Consider the following 19,603-nt stretch of genomic DNA (forward strand, 5'->3'; position numbering starts at 1 on the left):
CTTTTTTAGTTACTTTTCCCAGCTGCCGACAACAACCCTCTGCCACCTCAACATGACAATGATACCTGTTTTGCCAAAACTCACTTTATAGTCACCCTTTCTTGACTTCAATGAAAATAAATACTTGTTTTATAAAAAGTAAAATAAAGACGTCTTGCTTGACCTCATATTTAACTGTTGACAGCACTGTAACAGTAAAACTTGCAATTTCGAGCCTACATTGTTTATAAAGGTAACTATTAAATTCTAACATTTTTCTAACATTTAAATTCTCTCTAAACATTTTACTTGTCGAAATTATTATTATTTTAAGCAATATTAATTGTAGTAAAAAACGGCTTCAAAATTGCACCTTTAATCTAGGGGTGTTGTGGGGGAGGGGGCACATCCTTGCCCCACGCCCCCATTCCATCTAGATTCGCCCCTGCTTTGGCGTTTGAGCACAAAGAATGGATAACATTTATTTATGCAGAAAACATGACCAGATTTACAGGTAAGAAAGTTTTATTGCGTTTTCACATCATGTGGTCCTCAGAAAGAGAGTTTAGGTGCATTTGAGTGGAAAATAGTGTTAGTTGTTGACGCGTCGCGGAGGATCAGCTGTTTTTAACGACCAGATACAGAGCGGCTCAGCTCAGAATTCTAAATAAAGAAGGAAAAAAAGTATAAAAATGTCTTTGTAAAGTTCAGTGCAGGTGTGCTGATCACCGCGCTTTAAGAGGTGAGGACGAGTCGAGCAGCTGCAAAAAACCGCGGATGAAAAGCTCACAGCTCACTGAAAGTGGGCAGTTCAGTCGAACCCCGACCTCCTGCCCACAGACCAAGTTTAATGCTGTTATCGACCCACAATGAAAAATAATAGTAACGCACAGTGACATGGAGAAGTAACTTTAATCTGATTACTGATTTGGAAAGATTAACGCGTTAGATTACTCGTTACTAAAAAAAGTGGTCAGATTAGAGTAACCGGCATCACTGCTGGGAGACTAGTCAGGATTGAGAGAAAGCTAAATACAGCAATGTACAGAGACATCATGGATGAAAACCTGCTCCAGAGCACTCTTGACCTCAGACTGGGCCAACAGTTCATCTTTTAGCAGGACAGTAACCCTAAACACACAGCCAAGATATCAAAGGGGTGGCTTGAGGACAACTCTGTGAATGTCCTTGAGTGGCCCGGCCAGAGCCTGGACCTGAATTCGACTGAATATATCTGGTGAGATCTGAAAATGGCTGTGCACTGACACTTGAGGCTGTAATTGCTGCCAAAGGTGTATCAACGAAGTATTGAGCAAAGGGTGTGAGTACTTATGTACATGTGATTTCTTAGTTTTTTTATTTTTAATAAACTTGCAAAAAAAAAAAAATCATGTCATTATGGGGTGTTGTGAGTAGAATTTTGAGGGGAAAAAAAATTAATCTCCATTTTGGAATAAGGCTGTGACATAAAGTGTGGAAAAAGTGAAGCGCTGTGAATACTTTCCGGACGCACTATATATCCTAAATTCAAATCATGGGGTGTTCTAGATTTTACAAATGTGCCCTGTTTATTTATTTAACTATTTTGTGATTTTCATTCTCATCTTTTTTCCCCCAACACGGATGAAAAATTGTTCTAATGCAACGATGGTAGGTCAAGGGCTCATGATTTCATGTAATAAATAACGTCATGCTAATAATTTGTACTTGCCACAGGTTTGTTTTTTTTTTTTTTTTTGCTTTTATTTTTTTGGTTGTTTGAAGGTTAAACGTATATATCTTTGTATGTGCGTCATTATCAGGGTTTCTGGATAATATGAAACATACATATCCAAAAAAATAAATAAATAAATAACAATATGGCGTATAAATATATATATAAGTGGAACAACACACAGGTACATACTGTTAATGTTTGTCAGTTTGATATGTGGTATCACATGAAAGAATTTAAATCGGTAAAGAGAGCCTATGTCAAATGCAACATATTCCAGAGGGGCAATAACTTGTTTTCTTATATAAAAATAAAAATAACAAAAAAATAATAATAATAACTCTATGTGAAAGACCTTTACATACATTCTGATTTTTACAAATATTTCACAACTACACTACAATGTTTTTTGTTTGTTTATGTTTTTGTTTTTTACAGTATGTGTAAGTATGTTATGTACAGATGAGATATAGATATGAAAAAGTTGTATAAATTAAAATACAGCACTTGGACGACCTGAACATTTCGGAGCAATCAGTTGTTTTGGGGAGTTGGGTGTGTGTGGTTGGGGGGGTGAAACACATTCTTCTTTTATGTCTGAATGTTATCAATCAATCAACTTTTTTCTTGTATAGCGCCAAATCACAACAAACAGTTGCCCCAAGGCGCTCCACATTGCAAGGCAAGGCCATACAATAATTATGAAACACAGTCTACGTCTAAAGCAACATAACCAAGGGATGGTCCAGGGTCACCCGATCCAGCCCTAACTATAAGCCTTAGCGAAAAGGAAAGTTTTAAGCCTAATCTTAAAAGTAGAGAGGGTATCTGTCTCCCTGATCTGAATTGGGAGCTGGTTCCACAGGAGAGGAGCCTGAAAGCTGAAGGCTCTGCCTCCCATTCTACTTTTACAAACCCTAGGAACTACAAGTAAGCCCGCAGTCTGAGAGCGAAGCGCTCTAATGGGGTAATATGGTACTACGAGGTCCCTAAGATAAGATGGGACCTGATTATTCAAAACCTTATAAGTAAGAAGAACAATTTTAAATTCTATTCTAGCATTAACAGGAAGCCAATGAAGGGAGGCCAACACGGGTGAGATATGCTCTCTCCTGCTAGTCCCCGTCAGTACTCTAGCTGCAGCATTCTGAACCAACTGAAGGCTTTTAGGGAACTTTTAGGACAACCTGATAATAATGAATTACAATAGTCCAGCCTAGAGGAAACAAATGCATGAATTAGTTTTTCAGCATCACTCTGAGACAAGACCTTTCTGATTTTAGAGATATTGCGTAAATGCAAAAAGGCAGTCCTACATATTTGTTTAATATGCGATTTGAATGACATATCCTGATCAAAAATAACTCCAAGATTTCTCACAGTATTACTAGAGATCAGGGAAATGCCATCCAGAGTAACGATCTGGTTAGACACCATGCTTCTAAGATTTGTGGGGCCAAGTACAATAACTTCAGTTTTATCTGAGTTTAAAAGCAGGAAATTAGAGGTCATCCATGTCTTTATGTCTGTAAGACAATCCTGCAGTTTAGCTAATTGGTGCGTATCCTCTGGCTTCATGGATAGATAAAGCTGGGTATCATCTGCGTAACAATGAAAATTTAAGCAATACCGTCTAATAATACTGCCCAAGGGAAGCATGTATAAAGTGAATAAAATTGGTCCCAGCACAGAACCTTGTGGAACTCCATAATTAACTTTAGTCTGTGAAGAAGATTCCCCATTTACATGAACAAACTGTAATCTATTAGACAAATATGATTCAAACCACCGCAGCGCAATGCCTTTAATACCTATGACATGCTCTAATCTCTGTAATAAAATTTTATGGTCAACAGTATCAAAAGCAGCACTGAGGTCCAACAGAACAAGCACAGAGATAAGTCCACTGTCCGAAGCCATAAGAAGATCATTTGTAACCTTCACTAATGCTGTTTCTGTACTATGATGAATTCTAAAACCTGACTGAAACTCTTCAAATAGACCATTCCTCTGCAGGTGATCAGTTAGCTGTTTTACAACTACCCTCTCAAGAATCTTTGAGAGAAAAGGAAGGTTGGAGATTGGCCTATAATTCAATTCAATTTCAATTCAATTTTTTTTTTATATAGCGCCAAATCACAACAAACAGTTGCCCCAAGGCGCTTCACACTGCAAGGCAAGGCCATACAATAATGATGTAAAACCCCAACGGTCAAAACGACCCCCTGTGAGCAAGCACTTGGCTACAGTGGGAAGGAAAAACTCCCTTTTAACAGGAAGAAACCTCCAGCAGAACCAGGCTCAGGGAGGGGCAGTCTTCTGCTGGGACTGGTTGGGGCTGAGGGAGAGAACCAGGAAAAAGACATGCTGTGGAGGGGAGCAGAGATCGATCACTAATGATTAAATGCAGAGTGGTGCATACAGAGCAAAAAGAGAAAGAAACAGTGCATCATGGGAACCCCCCAGCAGTCTACGTCTATAGCAGCATAACTAAGGGATGGTTCAGGGTCACCTGATCCAGCCCTAACTATAAGCTTTAGCAAAAAGGAAAGTTTTAAGCCTAATCTTAAAAGTAGAGAGGGTGTCTGTCTCCCTGATCTGAATTGGGAGCTGGTTCCACAGGAGAGGAGCCTGAAAGCTGAAGGCTCTGCCTCCCATTCTACTCTTACAAACCCTAGGAACTACAAGTAAGCCTGCAGTCTGAGAGCGAAGCGCTCTATTGGGGTGATATGGTACTACGAGGTCCCTAAGATAAGATGGGACCTGATTATTCAAAACCTTATAAGTAAGAAGAAGAATTTTAAATTCTATTCTAGAATTAACAGGAAGCCAATGAAGAGAGGCCAATATGGGTGAGATATGCTCTCTCCTTCTAGTCCCCGTCAGCACTCTAGCTGCAGCATTTTGAATTAACTGAAGGCTTTTTAGGGAACTTTTAGGACAACCTGATAATAATGAATTACAATAGTCCAGCCTAGAGGAAATAAATGCATGAATTAGTTTTTCAGCATCACTCTGAGACAAGACCTTTCTGATTTTAGAGATATTGCGTAAATGCAAAAAAGCAGTCCTACATATTTGTTTAATATGCGCTTTGAATGACATATCCTGATCAAAAATGACTCCAAGATTTCTCACAGTATTACTAGAGGTCAGGGTAATGCCATCCACAGCAAGGATCTGGTTAGACACCATGTTTCTAAGATTTGTGGGGCCAAGTACAATAACTTCAGTTTTATCTGAGTTTAAAAGCAGGAAATTAGAGGTCATCCATGTCTTTATGTCTGTAAGACAATCCTGCAGTTTAGCTAATTGGTGTGTGTCGTCTGGCTTCATGGATAGATAAAGCTGGGTATCATCTGCGTAACAATGAAAATTTAAGCAATACCGTCTAATAATACTGCCTAAGGGAAGCATATATAAAGTGAATAAAATTGGTCCTAGCACAGAACCTTGTGGAACTCCATAATTAACTTTAGTCTGTGAAGAAGATTCCCCATTTACATGAACAAATTGTAATCTATTAGACAAATATGATTCAAACCACCGCAGCGCAGTGCCTTTAATACCTATGGCATGCTCTAATCTCTGTAATAAAATTTTATGGTCAACAGTATCAAAAGCAGCACTGAGGTCTAACAGAACAAGCACAGAGATGAGTCCACTGTCTGAGGCCATAAGAAGATCATTTGTAACCTTCACTAATGCTGTTTCTGTACTATGATGAATTCTAAAACCTGACTGAAACTCTTCAAATAGACCATTCCTCTGCAGATGATCAGTTAGCTGTTTTACAACTACCCTTTCAAGAATTTTTGAGAGAAAAGGAAGGTTGGAGATTGGCCTATAATTAGCTAAGATAGCTGGGTCAAGTGATGGCTTTTTAAGTAATGGTTTAATTACTGCCACCTTAAAAGCCTGTGGTACATAGCCAACTAACAAAGATAGATTGATCATATTTAAGATCGAAGCATTAAATAATGGTAGGGCTTCCTTGAGCAGCCTGGTAGGAATGGGGTCTAATAAACATGATGATGGTTTGGATGAAGTAACTAATGAAAATAACTCAGACAGAACAATCGGAGAGAAAGAGTCTAACCAAATACCGGCATCACTGAAAGCAGCCAAAGATAACGATACGTCTTTGGGATGGTTATGAGTAATTTTTTCTCTAATAGTTAAAATTTTGTTAGCAAAGAAAGTCATGAACTCATTACTAGTTAAAGTTAATGGAATACTCAGCTCAATAGAGCTCTGACTCTTTGTCAGCCTGGCTACAGTGCTGAAAAGAAACCTGGGGTTGTTCTTATTTTCTTCAATTAGTGATGAGTAGAAAGATGTCCTAGCTTTACGGAGGGCTTTTTTATAGAGCAACAGACTCTTTTTCCAGTCTAAGTGAAGATCTTCTAAATTAGTGAGACGCCATTTCCTCTCCAACTTACGGGTTATCTGCTTTAAGCTACGAGTTTGAGAGTTATACCATGGAGTCAGACACTTCTGATTTAAAGCTCTCTTTTTCAGAGGAGCTACAGCATCCAAAGCTGTCTTCAATGAGGATGTAAAACTATTGACGAGATACTCTATCTCCCTTACAGAGTTTAGGTAGCTACTCTGCACTGTGTTGTTATATGGCATTAGAGAACATAAAGAAGGAATCATATCCTTAAACCTAGTTACAGCGCTTTCTGAAAGACTTCTAGTGTAATGAAACTTATTCCCTACTGCTGGGTAGTCCATCAGAGTAAATGTAAATGTTATTAAAAAATGATCAGACAGAAGGGAGTTTTCAGGGAATACTGTTAAGTCTTCTATTTCCATACCATAAGTCAGAACAAGATCTAAGATATGATTAAAGTGGTGGGTGGACTCATTTACTTTTTGAGCAAAGCCAATAGAGTCTAATAATAGATTAAATGCAGTGTTAAGACTGTCATTCTCAGCATCTGTGTGGATGTTAAAATCGCCCACTATAATTATCTTATCTGAGCTAAGCACTAAGTCAGACAAAAGGTCTGAAAATTCACAGAGAAACTCACAGTAACGACCAGGTGGACGATAGATAATAACAAATAAAACTGGTTTTTGGGACTTCCAATTTGGATGGACAAGACTAAGAGACAAGCTTTCAAATGAATTAAAGCTCTGTCTGGGTTTTTGATTAATTAATAAGCTGGAATGGAAGATTGCTGCTAATCCACCGCCCCGGCCCGTGCTACGAGCATTCTGACAGTTAGTGTGACTCGGGGGTGTTGACTCATTTAAACTAACATATTCATCCTGCTGTAACCAGGTTTCTGTTAGGCAGAATAAATCAATATGTTGATCAATTATTATATCATTTACCAACAGGGACTTAGAAGAGAGAGACCTAATGTTTAATAGACCACATTTAACTGTTTTAGTCTGTGGTGCAGTTGAAGGTGCTATATTATTTTTTCTTTTTGAATTTTTATGCTTAAATAGATTTTTGCTGGTTATTGGTAGTCTGGGAGCAGGCACCGTCTCTACGGGGATGGGGTAATGAGGGGATGGCAGGGGGAGAGAAGCTGCAGAGAGGTGTGTAAGACTACAACTCTGCTTCCTGGTCCCAACCCTGGATAGTCACGGTTTGGAGGATTTAAGAAAATTAGCCAGATTTCTAGAAATGAGAGCTGCTCCATCCAAAGTGGGATGGATGCCGTCTCTCCTAACAAGACCAGGTTTTCCCCAGAAGCTTTGCCAATTATCTATGAAGCCCACCTCATTTTTTGGACACCACTCAGACAGCCAGCAATTCAAGGAGAACATGCGGCTAAACATGTCACTCCCGGTCTGATTGGGGAGGGGCCCAGAGAAAACTACAGAGTCCGACATTGTTTTTGCAAAGTTACACACCGATTTAATGTTAATTTTAGTGACCTCCGATTGGCGTAACCGGGTGTCATTACTGCCGACGTGAATTACAATCTTACCAAATTTACGCTTAGCCTTAACCAGCAGTTTCAAATTTCCTTCAATGTCGCCTGCTCTGGCCCCCGGAAGACAATTGACTATGGTTGCTGGTGTCGCTAACTTCACATTTCTCAAAACAGAGTCGCCAATAACCAGAGTTTGATCCTCGGCGGGTGTGTCGTCGAGTGGGGAAAAACGGTTAGAGATGTGAACGGGTTGGCGGTGTACACGGGGCTTCTGTTTAGGGCTACGCTTCCTCCTCACAGTCACCCAGTCAGCCTGCTTTCCCGGCTGCTCGGGATCTGCCAGGGGGGAACTAACGGCGGCTAAGCTACCTTGGTCCGCACCGACTACAGGGGCCTGGCTAGCTGTAGAATTTTCCACGGTGCGGAGCCGAGTCTCCAATTCGCCCAGCCTGGCCTCCAAAGCTACGAATAAGCTACACTTATTACAAGTACCATTACTGCTAAAGGAGGCCGAGGAATAACTAAACATTTCACACCCAGAGCAGAAAAGTGCGGGAGAGACAGGAGAAGCCGCCATGCTAAATCGGCTAAGAGCTAGTAGCTACGCTAAGCTAGCGGATTCCTAAAAACACGCAAAGTGAATAATGTGTAAATAATTTAGAGGTGATTCAGCAGAAGGAGTGCTTTAGTTAAGGCACGTAAAGATTACACTGGGAAACAAATCGTAATCTAGATAACTAGATCAATCTAACTGCGCAGATTAAACAGCTAACAGATACAGAAAAACACCGCTGTGCTCCGGAACAGGAAGTGATACAATACCGCAGTGAGAGCCAACCACCAGTAGAGGCAAGCAAGCAATATTAATTAGCTAAGCATTATTAGCTAGCATAATTAGCTAAGATAGCTGGGTCAAGTGATGGCTTTTTAAGTAATGGTTTAATTACTGCCACCTTAAAGGCCTGTGGTACATAACCAACTAACAAAGATAGATTGATCATATTTAAGATTGAAGCATTAAATAATGGTAGGACTTCCTTGAGCAGCCTGGCAGGAATGGGGTCTAATAAGCATGTTGATGGTTTGGATGAAGTAACTAATGAAAATAACTCAGACAGAACAATCGGAGAGAAAGAGTCTAACCAAATACCGGCATCACTGAAAGCAGCCAAAGATAACGATACATCTTTGGGATGGTTATGAGTAATTTTTTCTCTAATAGTCAAAATTTTGTTAGCAAAGAAAGTCATGAAGTCATTACTAGTTAAAGTTAATGGAATACTCAGCTCAATAGAGCTCTGACTCTTTGTCAGCCTGGCTACAGTGCTGAAAAGAAACCTGGGGTTGTTCTTATTTTCTTCAATTAGTGATGAGTAGAAAGATGTCCTAGCTTCACGAAGGGCTTTCTTATAGAGCAACAAACTCTTTTTCCAGGCTAAGTGAAGATCTTCTAAATTAGTGAGACGCCATTTCCTCTCCAACTTACGGGTTATCTGCTTTAAGCTACGAGTTTGTGAGTTATACCACGGAGTCAGACACTTCTGATTTAAAGCTCTCTTTTTCAGAGGAGCTACAGCATCCAAAGTTGTCTTCAATGAGGATGTAAAACTATTGACAAGATACTCTAACTCCCTTACAGAGTTTAGGTAGCTACTCTGCTCTGTGTTGGTATATGACATTAGAGAACATAAAGAAGGAATCATATCCTTAAACCTAGTTACAGCGCTTTCTGAAAGACTTCTAGTGTAATGAAACTTATTCCCCACTGCAGGGTAGTCCATCAGGGTAAATGTAAATGTTATTAAAAAATGATCAGACAAAAGGGAGTTTTCAGGGAATACTGTTAAGTCTTCTATTTCCATACCATAAGTCAGAACAAGATCTAAAATATGATTAAAGTGGTGGGTGGACTCATTTACTTTTTGAGCAAAGCCGATAGAGTCTAATAATAGATTAAATGCAGTGTTGAGGCTGTCATTCTCAGCATCTGTGTGGATGTTAAAATTGCCCACTATAATTATCTTATCTGAGCTAAGCACTAAGTCAGACAAAAGGTCTGAAAATTCACAGAGAAACTCACAGTAACGACCAGGTGGACGATAGATAATAACAAATAAAACTGGTTTTTGGGACTTCCAATTTGGATGGACAAGACTAAGAGACAAGGTTTTCCCCAGAAGCTTTGCCAATTATCAATGAAGCCCACCTCATTTTTTGGACACCACTCAGACAGCCAGCAATTCAAGGAGAACATGCGGCTAAACATGTCACTCCCAGTCTGATTGGGGAGGGGCCCAGAGAAAACAACAGAGTCCGACATTGTTTTTGCAAAGTTACACACCGATTCAATGTTAATTTTAGTGACCTCCGATTGGCGTAACCGAGTGTCATTACTGCCGACGTGAATTACAATCTTACCAAATTTACGCTTAGCCTTAGCCAGCAATTTCAAATGTCCTTCGATGTCGCCTGCTCTGGTCCCCGGAAGACAACTGACAATGGTTGCTGGTGTCGCTAACTTCACATTTCTCAAAACAGAGTCGCCAATAACCAGAGTTTGATCCTCGGCGAGTGTATCGTCGAGTGGGGAAAAACGGTTAGAGATGTGAACGGGTTGACGGTGTACACGGGGCTTCTGTTTAGGGCTACGCTTCCTCCTCACAGTCACCCAGTCAGCCTGCCTTCCCGACTGCACGGGGTCTGCCAGGGGGGAACTAACGGCGGCTAAGCTACCTTGGTCCGCACCGACTACAGGGGCCTGGCTAGCTGTAGAATTTTCCACGGTGCGGAGCCGAGCCTCCAATTCGCCCAGCCTGGCCTCCAAAGCTACGAATAAGCTGCACTTATTACATGTACCGTTACTGCTAAAAGAGGCCGAGGAATAACTAAACATTTCACACCCAGAGCAGAAAAGTACGGGAGAGACAGGAGAAGCCGCCATGCTAAAACGGCTAAGAGCTAGTAGCTACGCTAAGCTAGCGGATTCCCAAACAGGGAATCCGACACTAGACAGGCTGTGGAGCAGCACAGGTAACGCACGACAACAGTGCTAAAATAAAATAAAAATCCACTAGACAGGCTGTGGAGCAGCACAGGTAACGCACAACAACAGTGCTAAAAAATAAAATAAAATAAAAATAAAAATCCACTGGACAGGCTGTGGAGCAGCACAGGTAACGCACGACAACAGTGCTAAAACAAAATAGAAATCCACTAGACAGGCTGTGGAGCAGCACAGGTAACGCACAACAACAGTGCTAAAACAAAATAAAAATCCACTAGACAGGCTGTGGAGCAGCACAGGTAACGCACGACAACAGTGCTAAAACAAAATAAAAATCCACTAGACAGGCTGTGGAGCAGCACAGGTAACGCACAACAACAGTGCTAAAACAAAATAAAAATCCACTGGACAGGCTGTGGAGCAGCACAGGTAAAGCACAACAACAGTGCTAAAAAATAAAATAAAAATAAAAATCCACTGGACAGGCTGTGGAGCAGCACAGGTAACGCACGACAACAGCGCTAAATAAAAATCCACTGGACAGGCTGTGGAGCAGCACAGGTAACGCACGACAACAGCGCCCAAAAAAATAAAATAAAAATAAAAATCCACTGGACAGGCTGTGGAGCAGCACAGGTAACGCACGACAACAGTGGTAAAAAATAAAATAAAAATCCACTGGACAGGCTGTGGAGCAGCACAGGTAACGCACGACAACAGTGCTAAAAAATAAAATAAAAATCCACTGGACAGGCTGTGGAGCAGCACAGGTAACGCACGACAACAGTGCTAAAAAAAATAATAAATAAATAAATAAATAAAATAAAATAATAAAATAAAAATCCACTGGACAGGCTGCGGAGCAGCACAGGTAACACACGACAACAGTGGTAAAAAATAAATAAAAATCCACTAGACAGGCTGTGGAGCAGCACAGGTAACACACGACAACAGTGCCAAAAAAAAAAAAATCAAAATCAAAATCCACTGGACAGGCTGTGGAGCAGCACAGGCAACGCACGACAACAGTGCTAAAACAAAATAAAAATCCACTAGACAGGCTGTGGAGCAGCACAGGTAACGCACGACAACAGTGCTAAAATAAAATAAAAATCCACTAGACAGGCTGTGGAGCAGCACAGGTAACGCACAACAACAGTGCTAAAAAATAAAATAAAAATAAAAATCCACTGGACAGGCTGTGGAGCAGCACAGGTAACGCACAACAACAGTGCTAAAAAATAAAATAAAATAAAAATAAAAATCCACTGGACAGGCTGTGGAGCAGCACAGGCAACGCACGACAACAGTGCTAAAACAAAATAAAAATCCACTAGACAGGCTGTGGAGCAGCACAGGTAACGCACGACAACAGTGCTAAAACAAAATAGAAATCCACTAGACAGGCTGTGGAGCAGCACAGGTAACGCACAACAACAGTGCTAAAACAAAATAAAAATCCACTAGACAGGCTGTGGAGCAGCACAGGTAATGCACAACAACAGTGCTAAAACAAAATAAAAATCCACTGGACAGGCTGTGGAGCAGCACAGGTAACGCACAACAACAGTGCTAAAAAATAAAATAAAATAAAAATAAAAATCCACTGGACAGGCTGTGGAGCAGCACAGGCAACGCACGACAACAGTGCTAAAACAAAATAAAAATCCACTAGACAGGCTGTGGAGCAGCACAGGTAACGCACGACAACAGCGCTAAATAAAAATCCACTGGACAGGCTGTGGAGCAGCACAGGTAACGCACGACAACAGTGCTAAAAAATAAAATAAAATAAAAATAAAAATCCACTGGACAGGCTGTGGAGCAGCACAGGTAACGCACGACAACAGCGCTAAATAAAAATCCACTGGACAGGCTGTGGAGCAGCACAGGTAACGCACGACAACAGTGCTAAAAAATAAAATAAAATAAAAATAAAAATCCACTGGACAGGCTGTGGAGCAGCACAGGCAACGCACGACAACAGTGCTAAAACAAAATAAAAATCCACTAGACAGGCTGTGGAGCAGCACAGGTAACGCACGACAACAGCGCTAAATAAAAATCCACTGGACAGGCTGTGGAGCAGCACAGGTAACGCACGACAACAGCGCCCAAAAAAATAAAATCAAAATCAAAATCCACTGGACAGGCTGTGGAGCAGCACAGGTAACGCACGACAACAGTGGTAAAAAATAAAATAAAAATCCACTGGACAGGCTGTGGAGCAGCACAGGTAACGCACGACAACAGTGCTAAACAAAATAAAAATCCACTGGACAGGCTGTGGAGCAGCACAGGTAACGCACAACAACAGTGCTAAAAAATAAAATAAAAATAAAAATCCACTGGACAGGCTGTGGAGCAGCACAGGCAACGCACGACAACAGTGCTAAAACAAAATAAAAATCCACTAGACAGGCTGTGGAGCAGCACAGGTAACGCACAACAACAGTGCTAAAACAAAATAAAAATCCACTAGACAGGCTGTGGAGCAGCACAGGTAACGCACAACAACAGTGCTAAAACAAAATAAAAATCCACTGGACAGGCTGTGGAGCAGCACAGGTAACGCACAACAACAGTGCTAAAACAAAATAAAAATCCACTGGACAGGCTGTGGAGCAGCACAGGTAACGCACAACAACAGTGCTAAAACAAAATAAAAATCCACTAGACAGGCTGTGGAGCAGCACAGGTAACGCACAACAACAGTGCTAAAACAAAATAAAAATCCACTAGACAGGCTGTGGAGCAGCACAGGTAACGCACAACAACAGTGCTAAAACAAAATAAAAATCCACTAGACAGGCTGTGGAGCAGCACAGGTAACGCACAACAACAGTGCTAAAACAAAATAAAAATCCACTAGACAGGCTGTGGAGCAGCACAGGTAACGCACAACAACAGTGCTAAAACAAAATAAAAATCCACTGGACAGGCTGTGGAGCAGCACAGGTAACGCACAACAACAGTGCTAAAAAATAAAATAAAATAAAATAAAAATCCACTGGACAGGCTGTGGAGCAGCACAGGCAACGCACGACAACAGTGCTAAAACAAAATAAAAATCCACTAGACAGGCTGTGGAGCAGCACAGGTAACGCACGACAACAGCGCTAAATAAAAATCCACTGGACAGGCTGTGGAGCAGCACAGGTAACGCACGACAACAGTGCTAAAAAATAAATAAAAATAAAAATCCACTGGACAGGCTGTGGAGCAGCACAGGCAACGCACGACAACAGTGCTAAAACAAAATAAAAATCCACTAGACAGGCTGTGGAGCAGCACAGGTAACGCACGACAACAGCGCTAAATAAAAATCCACTGGACAGGCTGTGGAGCAGCACAGGTAACGCACGACAACAGTGCTAAAAAATAAAATAAAATAAAAATAAAAATCCACTGGACAGGCTGTGGAGCAGCACAGGCAACGCACGACAACAGTGCTAAAACAAAATAAAAATCCACTAGACAGGCTGTGGAGCAGCACAGGTAACGCACGACAACAGCGCTAAATAAAAATCCACTGGACAGGCTGTGGAGCAGCACAGGTAACGCACGACAACAGCGCCCAAAAAAAATAAAATCAAAATCAAAATCCACTAGACAGGCTGTGGAGCAGCACAGGTAACGCACAACAACAGTGCTAAAACAAAATAAAAATCCACTAGACAGGCTGTGGAGCAGCACAGGTAACGCACAACAACAGTGCTAAAAAATAAAATAAAATAAAAATAAAAATCCACTGGACAGGCTGTGGAGCAGCACAGGCAACGCACGACAACAGTGCTAAAACAAAATAAAAATCCACTAGACAGGCTGTGGAGCAGCACAGGTAACGCACGACAACAGCGCTAAATAAAAATCCACTGGACAGGCTGTGGAGCAGCACAGGTAACACACGACAACAGTGCTAAAAAATAAAATAAAATAAAAATAAAAATCCACTGGACAGGCTGTGGAGCAGCACAGGCAACGCACGACAACAGTGCTAAAACAAAATAAAAATCCACTAGACAGGCTGTGGAGCAGCACAGGTAACGCACGACAACAGCGCTAAATAAAAATCCACTGGACAGGCTGTGGAGCAGCACAGGTAACGCACGACAACAGCGCCCAAAAAAATAAAATCAAAATCCACTGGACAGGCTGTGGAGCAGCACAGGTAACGCACAACAACAGTGCTAAAAAATAAAATAAAAATAAAAATCCACTGGACAGGCTGTGGAGCAGCACAGGCAACGCACGACAACAGTGCTAAAACAAAATAAAAATCCACTAGACAGGCTGTGGAGCAGCACAGGTAACGCACAACAACAGTGCTAAAACAAAATAAAAATCCACTAGACAGGCTGTGGAGCAGCACAGGTAACGCACAACAACAGTGCTAAAACAAAATAAAAATCCACTGGACAGGCTGTGGAGCAGCACAGGTAACGCACAACAACAGTGCTAAAACAAAATAAAAATCCACTAGACAGGCTGTGGAGCAGCACAGGTAACGCACAACAACAGTGCTAAAACAAAATAAAAATCCACTAGACAGGCTGTGGAGCAGCACAGGTAACGCACAACAACAGTGCTAAAACAAAATAAAAATCCACTAGACAGGCTGTGGAGCAGCACAGGTAACGCACAACAACAGTGCTAAAACAAAATAAAAATCCACTAGACAGGCTGTGGAGCAGCACAGGTAACGCACAACAACAGTGCTAAAACAAAATAAAAATCCACTGGACAGGCTGTGGAGCAGCACAGGTAACGCACAACAACAGTGCTAAAACAAAATAAAAATCCACTAGACAGGCTGTGGAGCAGCACAGGTAACGCACAACAACAGTGCTAAAACAAAATAAAAATCCACTAGACAGGCTGTGGAGCAGCACAGGTAACGCACAACAACAGTGCTAAAACAAAATAAAAATCCACTAGACAGGCTGTGGAGCAGCACAGGTAACGCACAACAACAGTGCTAAAACAAAATAAAAATCCACTAGACAGGCTGTGGAGCAGCACAGGTAACGCACAACAACAGTGCTAAAACAAAATAAAAATCCACTGGACAGGCTGTGGAGCAGCACAGGCAACGCACGACAACAGTGCTAAAACAAAATAAAAATCCACTAGACAGGCTGTGGAGCAGCACAGGTAACGCACGACAACAGCGCTAAATAAAAATCCACTGGACAGGCTGTGGAGCAGCACAGGTAACGCACGACAACAGTGCTAAAAAATAAAATAAAATAAAAATAAAAATCCACTGGACAGGCTGTGGAGCAGCACAGGCAACGCACGACAACAGTGCTAAAACAAAATAAAAATCCACTAGACAGGCTGTGGAGCAGCACAGGTAACGCACGACAACAGCGCTAAATAAAAATCCACTGGACAGGCTGTGGAGCAGCACAGGTAACGCACGACAACAGCGCCCAAAAAAAATAAAATCAAAATCAAAATCCACTAGACAGGCTGTGGAGCAGCACAGGTAACGCACAACAACAGTGCTAAAACAAAATAAAAATCCACTAGACAGGCTGTGGAGCAGCACAGGTAACGCACAACAACAGTGCTAAAAAATAAAATAAAATAAAAATAAAAATCCACTGGACAGGCTGTGGAGCAGCACAGGCAACGCACGACAACAGTGCTAAAACAAAATAAAAATCCACTAGACAGGCTGTGGAGCAGCACAGGTAACGCACGACAACAGCGCTAAATAAAAATCCACTGGACAGGCTGTGGAGCAGCACAGGTAACACACGACAACAGTGCTAAAAAATAAAATAAAATAAAAATAAAAATCCACTGGACAGGCTGTGGAGCAGCACAGGCAACGCACGACAACAGTGCTAAAACAAAATAAAAATCCACTAGACAGGCTGTGGAGCAGCACAGGTAACGCACGACAACAGCGCTAAATAAAAATCCACTGGACAGGCTGTGGAGCAGCACAGGTAACGCACGACAACAGCGCCCAAAAAAATAAAATCAAAATCCACTGGACAGGCTGTGGAGCAGCACAGGTAACGCACAACAACAGTGCTAAAAAATAAAATAAAAATAAAAATCCACTGGACAGGCTGTGGAGCAGCACAGGCAACGCACGACAACAGTGCTAAAACAAAATAAAAATCCACTAGACAGGCTGTGGAGCAGCACAGGTAACGCACAACAACAGTGCTAAAACAAAATAAAAATCCACTAGACAGGCTGTGGAGCAGCACAGGTAACGCACAACAACAGTGCTAAAACAAAATAAAAATCCACTGGACAGGCTGTGGAGCAGCACAGGTAACGCACAACAACAGTGCTAAAACAAAATAAAAATCCACTAGACAGGCTGTGGAGCAGCACAGGTAACGCACAACAACAGTGCTAAAACAAAATAAAAATCCACTAGACAGGCTGTGGAGCAGCACAGGTAACGCACAACAACAGTGCTAAAACAAAATAAAAATCCACTAGACAGGCTGTGGAGCAGCACAGGTAACGCACAACAACAGTGCTAAAACAAAATAAAAATCCACTAGACAGGCTGTGGAGCAGCACAGGTAACGCACAACAACAGTGCTAAAACAAAATAAAAATCCACTGGACAGGCTGTGGAGCAGCACAGGTAACGCACAACAACAGTGCTAAAAATAAAATAAAATAAAAATAAAAATCCACTGGACAGGCTGTGGAGCAGCACAGGCAACGCACGACAACAGTGCTAAAACAAAATAAAAATCCACTAGACAGGCTGTGGAGCAGCACAGGTAACGCACGACAACAGCGCTAAATAAAAATCCACTGGACAGGCTGTGGAGCAGCACAGGTAACGCACGACAACAGTGCTAAAAATAAAATAAAAATAAAAATCCACTGGACAGGCTGTGGAGCAGCACAGGCAACGCACGACAACAGTGCTAAAACAAAATAAAAATCCACTAGACAGGCTGTGGAGCAGCACAGGTAACGCACGACAACAGCGCTAAATAAAAATCCACTGGACAGGCTGTGGAGCAGCACAGGTAACGCACGACAACAGTGCTAAAAAATAAAATAAAAATAAAAATCCACTGGACAGGCTGTGGAGCAGCACAGGCAACGCACGACAACAGCGCTAAATAAAAATCCACTGGACAGGCTGTGGAGCAGCACAGGTAACGCACGACAACAGCGCCCAAAAAAATAAAATCAAAATCAAAATCCACTGGACAGGCTGTGGAGCAGCACAGGTAACGCACGACAACAGTGGTAAAAAATAAAATAAAAATCCACTGGACAGGCTGTGGAGCAGCACAGGTAACGCACGACAACAGTGCTAAAACAAAATAAAAATCCACTGGACAGGCTGTGGAGCAGCACAGGTAACGCACAACAACAGTGCTAAAAAATAAAATAAAAATAAAAATCCACTGGACAGGCTGTGGAGCAGCACAGGCAACGCACGACAACAGTGCTAAAACAAAATAAAAATCCACTAGACAGGCTGTGGAGCAGCACAGGTAACGCACGACAACAGCGCTAAATAAAAATCCACTGGACAGGCTGTGGAGCAGCACAGGTAACGCACGACAACAGCGCCCAAAAAATAAAATAAAAATCAAAATCCACTGGACAGGCTGTGGAGCAGCACAGGTAACACACGACAACAGTGGTAAAAAATAAAATAAAAATCCACTGGACAGGCTGTGGAGCAGCACAGGTAACACACGACAACAGTGGTAAAAAATAAAATAAAAATCCACTGGACAGGCTGTGGAGCAGCACAGGTAACACACGACAACAGTGCTAAAAAAAAAAATAAAAAAAATAATAATAAAATAAAAATCCACTGGACAGGCTGCGGAGCAGCACAGGTAACACACGACAACAGTGGTAAAAATAAAATAAAAATCCACTGGACAGGCTGTGGAGCAGCACAGGTAACACACGACAACAGTGCTAAAAAAAAAAAAATAATAATAATAAAATAAAAATCCACTGGACAGGCTGCGGAGCAGCACAGGTAACACACGACAACAGTGGTAAAAAATAAAATAAAAATCCACTGGACAGGCTGTGGAGCAGCACAGGTAACACACGACAACAGTGCTAAAAAAAAAAAAAAAAAATAATAATAATAAAATAAAAATCCACTGGACAGGCTGTGGAGCAGCACAGGTAACGCACGACAACAGTGCTAAAAAAAAATAAAAAAAATAAAATAAAATAAAAATCCACTGGACAGGCTGCGGAGCAGCACAGGTAACACACGACAACAGTGGTAAAAAATAAAATAAAAATCCACTAGACAGGCTGTGGAGCAGCACAGGTAACACACGACAACAGTGGTAAAAAATAAAATAAAAATCCACTAGACAGGCTGTGGAGCAGCACAGGTAACACACGACAACAGTGCCAAAAAACAAAACAAAAATCCACTGAACAGGCTGTGGAGCAGCACAGGTAACACACGACAACAGTGGTAAAAAATAAAATAAAAATCCACTGGACAGGCTGTGGAGCAGCACAGGTAACACACGACAACAGTGCCAAAAAACAAAACAAAAATCCACTGAACAGGCTGTGGAGCAGCACAGGTAACACACGACAACAGTGCTAAAAAATAAAATAAAAATCCACTGGACAGGCTGTGGAACAGCACAGGTAACGCACGACAACAGTGCTAAAAAATAAAATAAAAATCCACTGAACAGGCTGTGGAGCAGCACAGGTAACGCACGACAACAGTGCTAAAAATAAAATAAAATGGACAGCCTTTACTTTTCACATCATCGTCCAATAAAGTGAGACTGAAAATGTGCAATGTTTGTTTTCTCTATGGAGACGGGCGTCTCATCCCCGCGTGATATGCTGCTATACAACAAACATGTCAAAAACATGTAAAAACACACTTGTTTGGCAAAAAAAAAAAAAAAACACAGCTTGAAAGCATCCAGTGATGACTCGAACAAAGAGTATACAAGGTCTGTCAATAAAGTATAGGTCCTTTTTATTTTTTTCAAAAACTATATG

The sequence above is a fragment of the Thalassophryne amazonica genome, chromosome 20, assembly GCF_902500255.1.
Source record: "Thalassophryne amazonica chromosome 20, fThaAma1.1, whole genome shotgun sequence".
Classification (NCBI taxonomy): Eukaryota; Metazoa; Chordata; class Actinopteri; order Batrachoidiformes; family Batrachoididae; genus Thalassophryne; species Thalassophryne amazonica.